Here is a 13,170-nt window from a genome sequence, read left to right on the forward strand (position 1 = left end):
TATGCTGATGGTTAGATAATATAAGTAAGACTGATGTTGGAAAGAGGAAAAAGAACTAAAAAAATTAAGAGTATTATACATTTGTTGAATAGAATCACTAGCAACATTGTAATATAAGTTAGAAGCATATTCACTAGTTTTGTATGTTGTATAAATAACTTTATTATCATATTCTTAAAAATACGTTGTATACTCTGTTACATCTTATTAGATTAAGTTTTCATTTATGTGATACTAAAAACTTTATTCTTTGAACCTAATAATTTAAGAAATTTATCTTGTTAACTACTTCAAGAATTTCTAAAATTTGTAGCAACAGATATATTACAAAATCAATAAATTTTAAAAATTTCATTAATGACTTATTTGAGACATATCTATCTATTACATACAATAGTAATATTATATACAATTATAAATACAATAGATTTCTTATCAACCACTAAAATAATTGTTAGTGAAACAGAACTTATAGACTGTGTATCCCACACCACTGGATATTATTGCTTTAATACTTCTTAATATAAATTTTTGTATTTTTAAACCACAAAATATTCACTTTAATTTGTTAAATGTTTATATAATTACATATTTATACTTATCCAGTATATTTCAAAGACAGTTTAAAAAATAAATTTGCATACCAGAAATTATATGGAAATACCATTATTAAAATGATCTGTTTTTTATTTTAAATATCTAATCAAATATTATTAAACTTCTATTACTTAACTGATACAAAATTCTAGAAATGGAAACAGTAAGTTTTAACTTTATATTTTAAATGTAGAACAAATAAAAACATTAGATTTACATATCATAAAAATAGAGAGGTAGGCACATATATACCCAGCAAAGCACTTGGTTTTACATATGCTGACCTGGGTTCAATCTCTGGCACAAGTGCAAGAGAAGTATCTACCCTTTCACTCCTCAGGTCTTATTGCATATATATTTCTGTATTTTGTAGTTGTCGTTGTTTGTGGGCTACATAGTTTTATTTAAATTTATTTAGAAAGATGTGAAGGGAGAGAGAGGTAAATGTTTAAGAGAGAACACAGGCTTTGCATTAAGCAAGAATTAGAGAAAGGCTTGATGAGTAAATTATATTTTTTTCTTTACTTTTTTTTTAGGGGGGGGGCATACCCAGCTGTTCTCAGGCGTATATTCCTGGCTCTGCACTCAGAAATCACTCCTGGCAATCTCAGTGACCTTATGTGATGCTGGAGATCAAACGCAAGTGAACCATGTGCAAGGCACAGGCCATTCCAAGCCTGCTATCTTTCCAGTGTCAATTATTTAGCTCATTATAGGTGGGTGTTATGTAACTGACTTCGTGTATTTTTTCTCATTATGAATTTTTAAACATTTTTTGTTATTAGATTACTTATATTTGTTCTTGTCTGTTGGGGCATTTTATTGTCCTTGTTTTGTAGTCATACCTATTGATTTTAGGGCTTACTCATGACTCTGCAATCAAGAATCCTGGAAAATTTAGGGGATTTGATGTGATGCCAGGATTAAAATGGGGTTATTTGCATGTAAGGCAAGTGCCCTATCCATTGTACTATGACTCTAGTCCCCTTAATTATCTGTACTTTCAAAAGACTTAAGTTTTTAATATATGCATATATATATTGTTCTTATGAACTCCATTTAATATTTATTTCAAAATAATCTATATGTAATTAATACATCTTTAATAGAAAATAACTAAAAATAACAATAATCAGTTTTTCTCAAAAGATAGTTTATGTCAGCATTGAAGATAAAGAGATGGCTCCTAGCAGGAAGATATGCTTACTAATGGGAGACCAAAGATCAGTCTTTAACACTGCCTGGTCCCCAGTGTTGCTAGCAGTGATTCTGCGAACTTAATTTTAAAAATAAGTATAGTGGCAAAACAAATTTGTGAACATTATTGTATCTTCAATGAGATCATTACATATTGGCAGAAGTTTTAGTAAGCTTTGTTGCTAGCTGAACATTTTGTTATTTCATTTATTTCTGAGCATTAAGTGATGTTCGCTACATTTTGACTCTAAATTGGTTTTATCCTATGGTGAAGTTAACATCAAACAAATAAAATTGTGTGCAACCTCGAATGTGGGCATACAGTCCAGAAATTCAAAGAACTTTTATTAATAATGTGGCTTTTGTGGGGCATGATTACAACTGCCAGGTCTCCAGAAAGTAGAAGAATGTGGTGGGGGTTGAATTCCCAAACTAACTCCAAAAAGAATCCTGGTACTATCACCCAAATATGGGCATGCCTAGAGTTTGTTCAGATTGGTGCCTCTACAGAAAATTATAGAGGAGTGATGAAGCAGAGCCATAGGCAAAATGGTGATTATGGGTGATTGGAACAGCAAGCATGGCTTTGGCAGAGGAGAGGGTTGGCAATCTAGAGATTGCCAGCTTTCAGCTCTTTGGGGTCTATCACTAGTTTTCAGCTGCGAGGCCAGTGCACCCATGTCTTTTAATAACTTGGTTTACATCTCTTTCAAAAACTATGAAGCTAACCCAGTGCAAACATGGTTACAGCCAAAACACTTTTTTTAGAAAGTTCCCTGTTTCTATTCTTTGAATTAAATTAATTGGTCATATTTCCTTGTCTACTATTTTTAATCTTCACACTTATGATAACTTTGAATCTTTCCACATTTTAAAATTCACAATGTGCATTTTAAAGAACTGACTCTAAAGATAAATATAATAGACAATTTAGGTTAAGGCACTTGTCTTCCATATTACTGACCCCTGTTTGATCTCTCACTCTGCATATGGTCCTTTAACCAGAAATCACTCATGAATCAGAAATAGATACTGAACATTGTAGGCTGTTCCCCTTTCCACCAAAATAGTTGTGAATGCATTTTTTGTTTGTTTTTTTTTGTTTTGTTTTTTTTGTTTTTGGTTTTTGGGCCACACCGGCCTTGCTCAGGGGTTACTCCTGGCTGTCTGCTCAGAAATAGCTCCTGGCAGGCACGGGGGACCATATGGGACACCGGGATTTGAACCAACCACCTTTGGTCCTGGATCGGCTGCTTGCAAGGCAAACGCCGCTGTGCTATCTCTCCGGGCCCGTGAATGCATTTTTAATGAATTAAAGTCACAGAATTTTTTCAAAAAGAAGTTACTTATTACATATGTTTATAAATATATATTAAAAACAATTTAATTGATAAAAAATATTCCAGTGTATAGGAGTTTGGTATAGGATTGTTAATTTCACTGCTATAGGGGAGTTTTCTATAGTAGCATTTGATGTTCCCAAATTGCTTTCTGTATACTAAGGTATTGAAAAAATTTAAATTTATATCTGTCACATCATTTATTAATTTATTATAATAATAAGATACTTTATAAATTAATTTTTACTAACAAATTATTTATCAAATATTAATGATATCCAATTTTAATAGCATTATATGAATAGTTTATATATTTATTTACATTTTTGTATATTTAGTAAATGTTGCACTTACCTAATGATATGACATTGAAAAATAAAGTGTACTGAAAATTAAAGAATACTATAGCAACCCCAAACCAGATAAAATAATAGCATATGCTGTTTGTGTCTTTCTTTAAAGTCATAGAAAAATATGGTAATCATTTGGACAGGAAATGTTATTACTATCTTAGAAAAGCTCATAGACAAAAATAGAAAGTTCTGCTTGATTAATGGCTATTTATCTTTCCCCCATTACTTCACTTTATAAACAAATTACTAGTATAGTTATATGTAAGAGAATATCTTTCTAATTTATCCAGATGAATTCATTGAAATATTTTACTGTAAATTTTGTGGACTACTCACTTTAGTTTCCTTTCATTGCATTTTAACTTCTTTTTAGAACATTATAGCCCATTTATTCTCTCTATAAATTGTTTTCATATACTTACTAAAACTAAGTCTAAAAATTGTAATAATCATTTAAATATCAGAGCAATTAAAGTATAGCCATGCTAGTTGTATTTTCAGACTATGAAATTGTGATTATAAAATAAACTCATTCAGTTGATTTCTCAACATATCCTCTGTTGAGTAAAATAAAAATAATCACTTAAATATTTTAATTGTTGCAATACTCCCCAAAGCATTATATAGATTTAATGTGATCCCTCTAAAGATAAACCTGACATTCTTTAAAAAAGTGAATCAAAGACTTTTGAAATTCATTTGGAACAATAAACACCCTCGAATAGCTAAAGCAATCCTTGGGAAAAGAATATGGGAGGAATTACTTTCCCCGACTTTAAACTGTATTACAAAGCAATAGTTATCAAAACAGCATGGTATTGGAATAAAGACAGACCCTCAGATCAGTGGAATAGGCTTGAATACTCAGAGAATGTTCCCCAGTCATACAATCACCTAATTTTTGACAAAGGAGCAAGAAATCCTAAATGGAATGAGGAAAGCCTCTTCAACAAGTGATGTTGGCACAACTGGTTAGCCACTTATAAAAAAACCAAACTTAGACCTCCATCTAACATCATGTACAAAGTTCAAATCCAAATGGATTAAAGACCTTGATATCAGACCTGAAAACATAAGGTATATAGAACATCACGTAGGTAAATAAAAACCCCATGACATTGAGATGAAAGGCCTCTTCAAGGAGGAAACAGAACTCTCCAAACAAGTGGAAGCAGAGATAAACAAATGGGAAAATATTAAGCTGAGAAGCTTCTGCAGCTCAAAGTAAACAGTTCCCAGAAGACAAAAGCCACCCACTGAGTGGGAGAAACTATTCACCCAGTACCCAACAGATAATGGGCTAATATCCAAAATATAGGCACTGAAAAAACTTTACAAGAAAAAAAAATCTGTGCTTTGCAGCTGGGGCAGGCTAGGCCAGGGCAGCCAAGATGGCTGACTTCAAGGATCGGGTGTCGGATGTGGAGAAGGTACGGATAGCTGCTAAATTCATCACTCATGCACCCCCTGGTGAATTTAATGAAGTGTTCAATGATGTCTGACTACTACTTAATAATGACAATCTCCTCAGGAAAGGAGCAGCACATGCCTTTGCCCAATATGGATCAGTTCACACCTGTGAAGATAGAGGATATGAAGATCAGGTTTTGATTACAGAACATGGTGACCTGGGTAATAGATTCTTAGATCCAAGAAACAAGATTTCCTTTAAGTTTGATCACTTACGGAAAGAAGCAAGTGACCCCCAACCCGAGGAAGTAGATGGCAGTCTGAAGTCTTGGAGAGAATCCTGTGACAGTGCTTTAAGGGCCTACGTGAGAATCCTGTGACAGTGCTTTAAGGGCCTACGTGAAAGATCACTATTCCAACGGCTTCTTTACTGGTTATGCTAAAACTATAGATGGGCAACAAACCATTATTGCATGCATTGAAAGCCACCAGTTTCAGCCTAAAAACTTCTGGAATGGACACTGGAGATCAGAGTGGAAATTCACTATCATGCCACCTACAACTCAAGTGGATGGAGTACTTAAAATACAAGTTCACTATTACGAAGACGGAAATGTCCAGTTAGTCATAAAGATGTACAGGATTCAATAACTGTTTCAAATGAAGCCCAAACTGCCAAAGAATTTATTAAAATCATAGAGAATGCAGAAAATGAGTACCAGACAGCAATTAGTGAAAACTACCAAACCATGTCAGACACCATATTCAAGGGCTGCGCCAGCGGCTTCCAGTTACCTGCACCAAAATTGACTGGAACAATATACTCAACTACAAGATTGGCAAAGAAATGCAGAACGCTTTAAGGCTGAAAGTCGGTATTCTTCATTATCTAAAAAGAAAGGAGTCCCCATGTGATCATTCTCTATCTAAGTGATATATAAACAAGAGTGATATTTTGCTAGGGCTTTCAAAGTTAACAGGTTTTCTAGCCTCATGGCATACTGTTGAACCTAAAGCATCGTCTCGTTGCTTTTGTGTTTTTTGTGCCTTGTCATTTTCTTTTTTCACTATATCTACTTGTAAACTTTTTTTTTTTAATTTTGCCACATTTAGTGATGGAGGAATTGATGTATCCTGGAGTTCATCTTACTGTTGACATTTTCCTAGCCATGAAGTCTGTTCCTGATGTAGACGGTTGTTTGTTCAGTACTCTTGTACCCTTATCCTTCAGAGCACTTCTGGTCCTTCAGTGCTTTGGACTGACTCACCTACAGCTAGGGGGTATGCTACAAACTATGAATGGAAGACACATTTCCTTCCAATTGCTTTGATTATTTATAACGACATCTCAACTGTACCTTTCGAAAGTTCGAATTGGAACTTTCAGGTCTTTCTTGGGTGGGCAAAGGAAGTTTCTGGACATTCCATAATAGCAGCTTCTCTAGAGAAATTTTTTATCCAAAGACTTGAACCAAATTCCCTACTCATAAATGTGTTTTACTTTTGAATTCTCTCCTTCTTGTCTCCTTCCCTTTATACCGTTATAAATATAGACATTGACATTGAAGAAGTTTTTATCCATTTTTTTAATATTCAGTAACTGCTGACATACCAGTGACGTAGTAAAGTATAAAACTGAAAAATGCAGGTATTGAAGGAAAAAATAGGTATTTTGTGTTTTGATAATTTTGAGCAGGATTGTGTAAGCAAACATAAATAAAAACTGAAAATGAACCAAAGTGAAAGGGGAACTTTCAAGCAGTATATTTCTATTAACCTGTTGTTTCAGAAATACTAGTGACTTGTTTTAAATAGGATGTAAAACTTGTTCTGAATTACTCTTCCTTGGTCCTACCTGCCAAGAACACAAATGTAACTGTGATATAGTATACCCTTCCCAGGTATATTGACAGGTTTTTATATAGTTCCAGAATACACAGATAACATATAGATATGACATAACAGCTGGTGATGGAGGACACATTTACATTGTTTACACTTCTATGACCAGGCCTTAAGGGAAGGTCAGTTTGTTAAAAACCAAGTAGTGTCTTCCTCTTGCCCAATATATGTCTAAAAGAAGGATGTTTATGCTTCAGCTTTGTTTCTGCTGAGTTAAGTCGAATAAGAGATCATTTCTAAGTGACCCATTGAGCTGTGTAAGCCTTTTTATTTATTCCAAATAAATATATTTGTATTATTTGTCATCCATGCTATACATTCATAACACACTATCTTCTGTATCAGGTAGTCCAATAGAAATACACCTGTTTTACATTTAAAAAAATCATCATCATAAAAAAAATCCCCATCAAAAAAATGGGGAGAAAAAATGGACTGTCACTTTGACAAAAAAAAAAAATACAAATCGCTGTAGGCACCTTCTGTTCTACAGCCATCAGGGAGATTTTGGTGTATAATGCAAAATATAAAATAATGAAACCACACACAGAGAACGTGGTGAGGTCAACACGTTTTTCTGGCAGGAGTGCGACAAGTTTATTTTCCAAATGGGGTTTTATAGGGGTAAGACAGTCACAGGAGAAGAATAATTATAACCACAAAGCAATGTACAACAGTAACTATACCTAAGCTATGGATATACCTGTAAAAATTTAAGTTACAAAGGAGAAGGTCACAACTCGAGGCAACTCTTTGCAACCTTACTTCAAATGCAAAATCAGGATTAGGAGGAAGTAGCAAATATCTAAAAACTTGATCTTCCTGGGCTGTACTTTATTGTTTTAGAGGTCAAGTAAAGGAAACAGCCAATAGCCCTAAATTGCAGTTAGGTGTGGTTTCCTTTTTCTAAGGGGAGTCAATAGCCCAGGGGTCTGCTTTCTGGCTTCGCCCTTGATCACCAAAAACTGCAGCTACAAAGGACATATTTGAAAAAGAAAAAAAAAAAACATTGTCTTAATTTATAGGACTAAACATTATACAGAAAAAGGGATCTCTTTGTAATGTTTGGTGCTGTAATTTCTAAGCCAAATTATTTGATAGAGACCACAATTTTGCCTGAGATTTTACAAAGGAGAGAAGCCAAATAATGACCGAAAATGTAATGCCAAGCATCTCTTCGGAAATTCCTCAACCATCCACGCAGGGGAAAAAGGTGTTCACATCTGGCCTTTTGAGGAACCCCATGGGGGTAATTTCAGTTCTCCCCACCAGGAAAATCTGAGGAAATAATCTGGTGGGCTGAGTTCCCCTAACTATTTATTTATGCGTGGCAACCAATGCCCAAAAGGCACATGAAAAAATGCTCCAAATCACTAATCATCAGGGAGACACAAATCAAAACTATGAGGAGCCACCTCACACCGCAGAGATTGGTGCACATCACAAAGAATGAGCACAAGCAGTGCTGGTGCAGATGTGGAAAGAAAGGAACTCTTATCCACTGCTGGTGGGAATGCCATCTAATCCAACCTTTATGGAAAGAGATATGGAGATTCTTCAAAAAACTGGAAATTGAGCTCCCATAGATCCAGGTATACCACTCCTAGGGATATACCCGAGGAATACAAAAATACAATACAAAAATCCCTTCCTCACACCTATATTCATTGCAGCACTATTTACAATAGCCAGAGTCAGGAAACAACCAAGATGCCCTTCAACAGAGGAATGGCTAAAGAAACTGTGGTACATATACACAAAGGTATATTATGCAGCCATCAGGAGAAATAAAGTCATAAAATTTTCCTATACGTGATGTACATGGAATCTATTATGCTGAGTGAAATAAGTTATAGGGAGAGAGAGAGGTAGAAAAGTTTCACTTATCTATGGGTTTTAATAACAATAAAAGACATTCTTGCAATAATTTTCAGAGACAAAAGAGCAGAGGGCTGGAAGTTCCAGATCACTCCATGAAACTCACCACAAAGAGTGTTGTTGAGTGCAGTAAGAGAAATAACTACATTGATAATTATCATAATAATGTGAATGAATGAGGGAATTAGAAATCCTGTGTAGAGTACAGGCAGGGGTGGGCTGGGGACAAGAGAGATTTGGGACATTGGTGATGGAAATGTTGCACCGGTAAGGGGGTGTTCTTTACATGACTGAAACCAACCGCAATCATGTTTGTAATTAAGGTATTTAAATAAAGATAATAATTTAAAATATTTTAATTGTTAAACCGTTCTTAATAATTAATAAAAACTGCTTTAGATATACAAAATATGCTACTTTTAACATTTATGGCATTATTATATATTAAAAACACAACAAAATAATTTTAATTAAATTTATATTTTATAATTTTACCCCATTTTACTTTAACTAGAACAAATTCCTCAAACATCTTTAATACAGCTCTTTGTCATTTTTCTCAGTAGTTTTCTTTTTTTCTTTTTAAGCCACACCCTGTGACACTCAGGGCTTACTCCTGGATATGTGCTCAAAAATCTCTCCTGGCTCAGGGGACCATATGGGATGCTGGGGATCAAACCTAGGTCAATCCTGGATTGACCACTTGCAAGGCAACACCCTACCACTGTGCTATGGCTCCAGCCGCTCCCAGTACTTTTTATATTCAAAATCCAACTCATAAGTTTCTCTCTAATAAAGTGAGTGTCAAAATAAAATTTACTCATAAAAATAAAACCTTAGTATTTAGAAAGCATATGTTCTATAGAAGGAAAAGGGTATCTAAATAAAGAATCAGAGTTTTTTTTAAGTACTTATCCATAGTTTGAACTGCCTTAGTGAAAATTTTATGTCTTGTCTACTGAGTGGATTATATTCACTAATGTAAGATAATTCAAGCAGACATTTTTAATGTAAAGGAAAGGAAGAAGCCAGAACTGAGAATAAATTTAAGATTTTTTTAATGATTAGGAAATGAGACAGGTAGAGATAGATCCTCTGGGTGTTGAATAAGATTTTCTACATTGTTTAAATATTTTTTCTTCAAAATAAAAATGTATCACTTTAATAGCATTTAACTATTTGCAACTTGTTTATATCCATGTCATGTTTTGATGAATATATGGGTATTTAACTGCCTGTTTATGGGAACTAAATTTTGATTACACTTACAAGAAAATAAAACATCTTCATATATGATGTAAGGCATTGCACATAACACAAAATTTTTTTCTGATCTGTATCTAAGCATATTTTCTACTTATACATAGATATGAGTCTCAGAGACATTCATGAATATTTTGGTGGCTCCCACGGGGGTCTAAAACATCAATATTTCCTGCAATGCTTAAGGAAAAAAGATTCACAAAAAAATGAAAGGCACTAATAACAAAATTCTCCATTAATAAAACAGACTATTAAGTTTTCAGCTCCTGTACTTAAATTTTCCGTATTTTATCTAAAATTAATATGTAGGTACCATAAAACTTTTGAAGTCTAAAAGAAAAGAGATAGAATTAAGGTCAAAATCTTTTTAAAAAAATATTCATCTAAAGCACATCTCTGCTCTATAGATCATTCTTTCTTTTATTTAATAATTAATATCAGCTACATCAGCACGTTTAAATCCTCAACAGATAAGAAATAATTAAGTTAACACCATTCAAAATGGTATGTAACATCTCAATCAGTGAGAATTTTTAAGTGATGACAGGAGAACGATATTAAAGTAAGAGGCTCTGTTGGGTATTTTTTCTGAGTGGAAATAAAAACAAATTCATACAGATGCACGAATCACCACACTTTGATGATGTTGCTGTATCATCTGCTAAAATAAGTAATGTATCTGCCAGCAACCTAATGAATAGTCATTGCCACATAGACATTATTTTCTGACTGTCATCTGTAAATCCTAACAAATATATTTCTATAATTCAATTAGATATCTCAATGTGCGATGAACTACCCTTCTTTCCCAAACCAAGAATACAATGTTCTTTGAGTATACTTTAACAGTTGTCACTTTTCTCCTAGTGAACAAAAAAAATTAGGAAATAAAATAAAAATATTTCATCATCTTCTTTTTATCTTTTTCTCCCTTTCTCTTTTATCTCAATTTGTTGAAGCAACTATTCCTCTGCAAAATTGTCTTCCTGCTTTAGATCATGAATATTATACATATTTATGTATATGTAAGAAGAATCTATGTCTAAAAATAAATCATAAATAGTAATCTTCCTATAAAGAGCATAAAACAAAAGGTAAATACCTTAGCCTATTTTTTTTATTTTATTTTTTTTAATATAATTTTTATTTTGATCATAGTGGCTTACATATTGTTGACAATAATATTTTAGGTACATATTTACATAAAATCAGGGGGGATTCCCATCCCCAAATTGTCCTCCCTACACCCCCGATTCTGTCTTACCTCCCATTTCCTCTTCCCTCACCCCCAGGGCGGCTAGAATATGTGGTCCCCTCTGTCTCTAACCAACTACTTAGTAGTCTTGCATCAGTTTGGTCTTGATGCCTCCCTTATTTCCCCCTCTAAGTAGGGGCAGGGGTAGCTAGTTCAAGTTGCGTGGTTTTGCCTGAAAAAGAGAAAATAAATAAACCGGGGTAAGAGTTTAATACCCCGAAAATGGGCAGAATCCTTCTAGAGGTTCTCATCATCGATTTGGGAAATGAAGGAGAAAAAGAAGTTGAAACACTCCACCAGTACCAAAAGAAGTGTCAAATATCCAGTGAGGACTCCAGCTATAACGATAAGCACCACAAAAAAAACAGATAAAAAACAAACCAAAACAAACTAAAAACAAACACAAACAAACAAAAAACACGCCGTGGTCTTGAAATAAGAAACATGGCGTAGCACATAACGAAAGAAAAGAAAGGAAGAGAAAGAAAAGAAAAAAAAAAAAATAATTGGGGCCAACAATTTCAATAATCACATCCAAACTGAGGAATCGACCAAAATAGCTAGGTAAATAAAAATAATAATAACAATAATAAATGAAGGTAAGATATATATATATATATATATATATATATATATATATATATATATATATATACATAACCAAGGTTTTGTGTTTTTTGTATTTTTTTTTCCCTCCTGCCCTGGCACAGTAAATATTGGGGTCATTCGAAAAGGAATTCACTTGCCCTATAAGATATGGGGTTTCTCCGTCCTTGGAGTATACTGTCATGGAATCAGCTCTAGTCTTTGCTCAGGATCATTACTCTCCAGGTTGTGGTTTTTTTTTTTTTTTTTTTTTTTTTTGGTGTGTGGAAGGCTTCTGCTCTGTCCAGTGTGATACCGTCAGAGCTCTGTGTTTAGCAGTCCCAGTATCTGTACATATCCTGAGGTGGGACTTATGGTGAAGTCAGTCTTTGTGAATCTAGAGGTTCTGTTACCTCAGTGCCATTTTAATCCATCTTCTGTGGTTGGTGATCTTGGTCTTTGCGCTGAACCTAGGAAGGCATCTAGGATAGCGTCTTTCTTTGTTCTTCCAGAAGCCCCTTTCCGTTACAATTGTCTCTGCCGGACCTTTGGGACTGGGGATCATGCTTATTGTGCAGGTCTTAGTTCAAACCCTAGACTAGGGCTTTTTTATTGGTCCCAAGATGTATACAGTCTGGTCGTGGTTCTAGTATCCAGTCATCTGTAAATCACGATCTTGGCTTTTGGACCTACCAAAGGGTGCCGCGTCTTCTGGTTTTGTCTTGTCTTGTCGTTAGCTGGTGAGGTAGGCTAAACTGCTCTAAGGTCAAGTTGTTCACATTTTCCTCATTGTCGAGATATCATGTTAGAGATGGCCCTTGATATTGACCCTGCAGTAATAAGGCTGTCCCAGATGGAGATTGTTTCTTACAGCTGTTGTGAGGAGCTGTGCCGTTTCTATGTCTGGGATCCAGGGTTCAAGGCTGGTTGAATGGTATCTAATCACCTGAGGTCTAAGTTGATTCCACTTGACATATTTTCAAGGTAGGAGATAACCCTGTATTGTAAACAACTATGAGTTCCTATCTCTAGTAGATAAGAGCTCTTTTTTTTTTTTAAATATGTAAGATTTCCCCTTTATTTAGTGTGCCTTTGCAGGGGGAAGTGGTGCTCCATTATATGTCGGAGTATTTGGGGTGGACAGAGTGGGTAACAGAGATAGGTCACATACCCAAAGACGATTAAAAAAAAAAAAGGAAATAAAAGTGTATGTGCCCACAAATGTATATGTAAGGCAAACATTTAAATAAATAAGTTAATTAAAAAAAATAAAAAAAATAAAATGAGTTAGCAAAGTTTTTAAAGGACCAACGTGGTGCAAAAGACTACTTTGCATTTGGGAGAGAACAGGTAAAGAGTTGGTGTATTACAGGTCTTATGCCTATGTTGG

General features: G+C 34.3%; 1 pseudogene; it reads left to right on the forward strand.

Moving 5' to 3' along the window:
* The first annotated feature begins 4,878 nt into the window (after positions 1-4,878).
* LOC126007096 (F-actin-capping protein subunit alpha-1-like) overlaps positions 4,879-13,170 on the forward strand; it is a 35,951-nt pseudogene continuing 27,659 nt past the window's right edge.

Source organism: Suncus etruscus, chromosome 4 (genome assembly GCF_024139225.1).
Source record: "Suncus etruscus isolate mSunEtr1 chromosome 4, mSunEtr1.pri.cur, whole genome shotgun sequence".
In the NCBI taxonomy this organism is placed as follows: Eukaryota; Metazoa; Chordata; class Mammalia; order Eulipotyphla; family Soricidae; genus Suncus; species Suncus etruscus.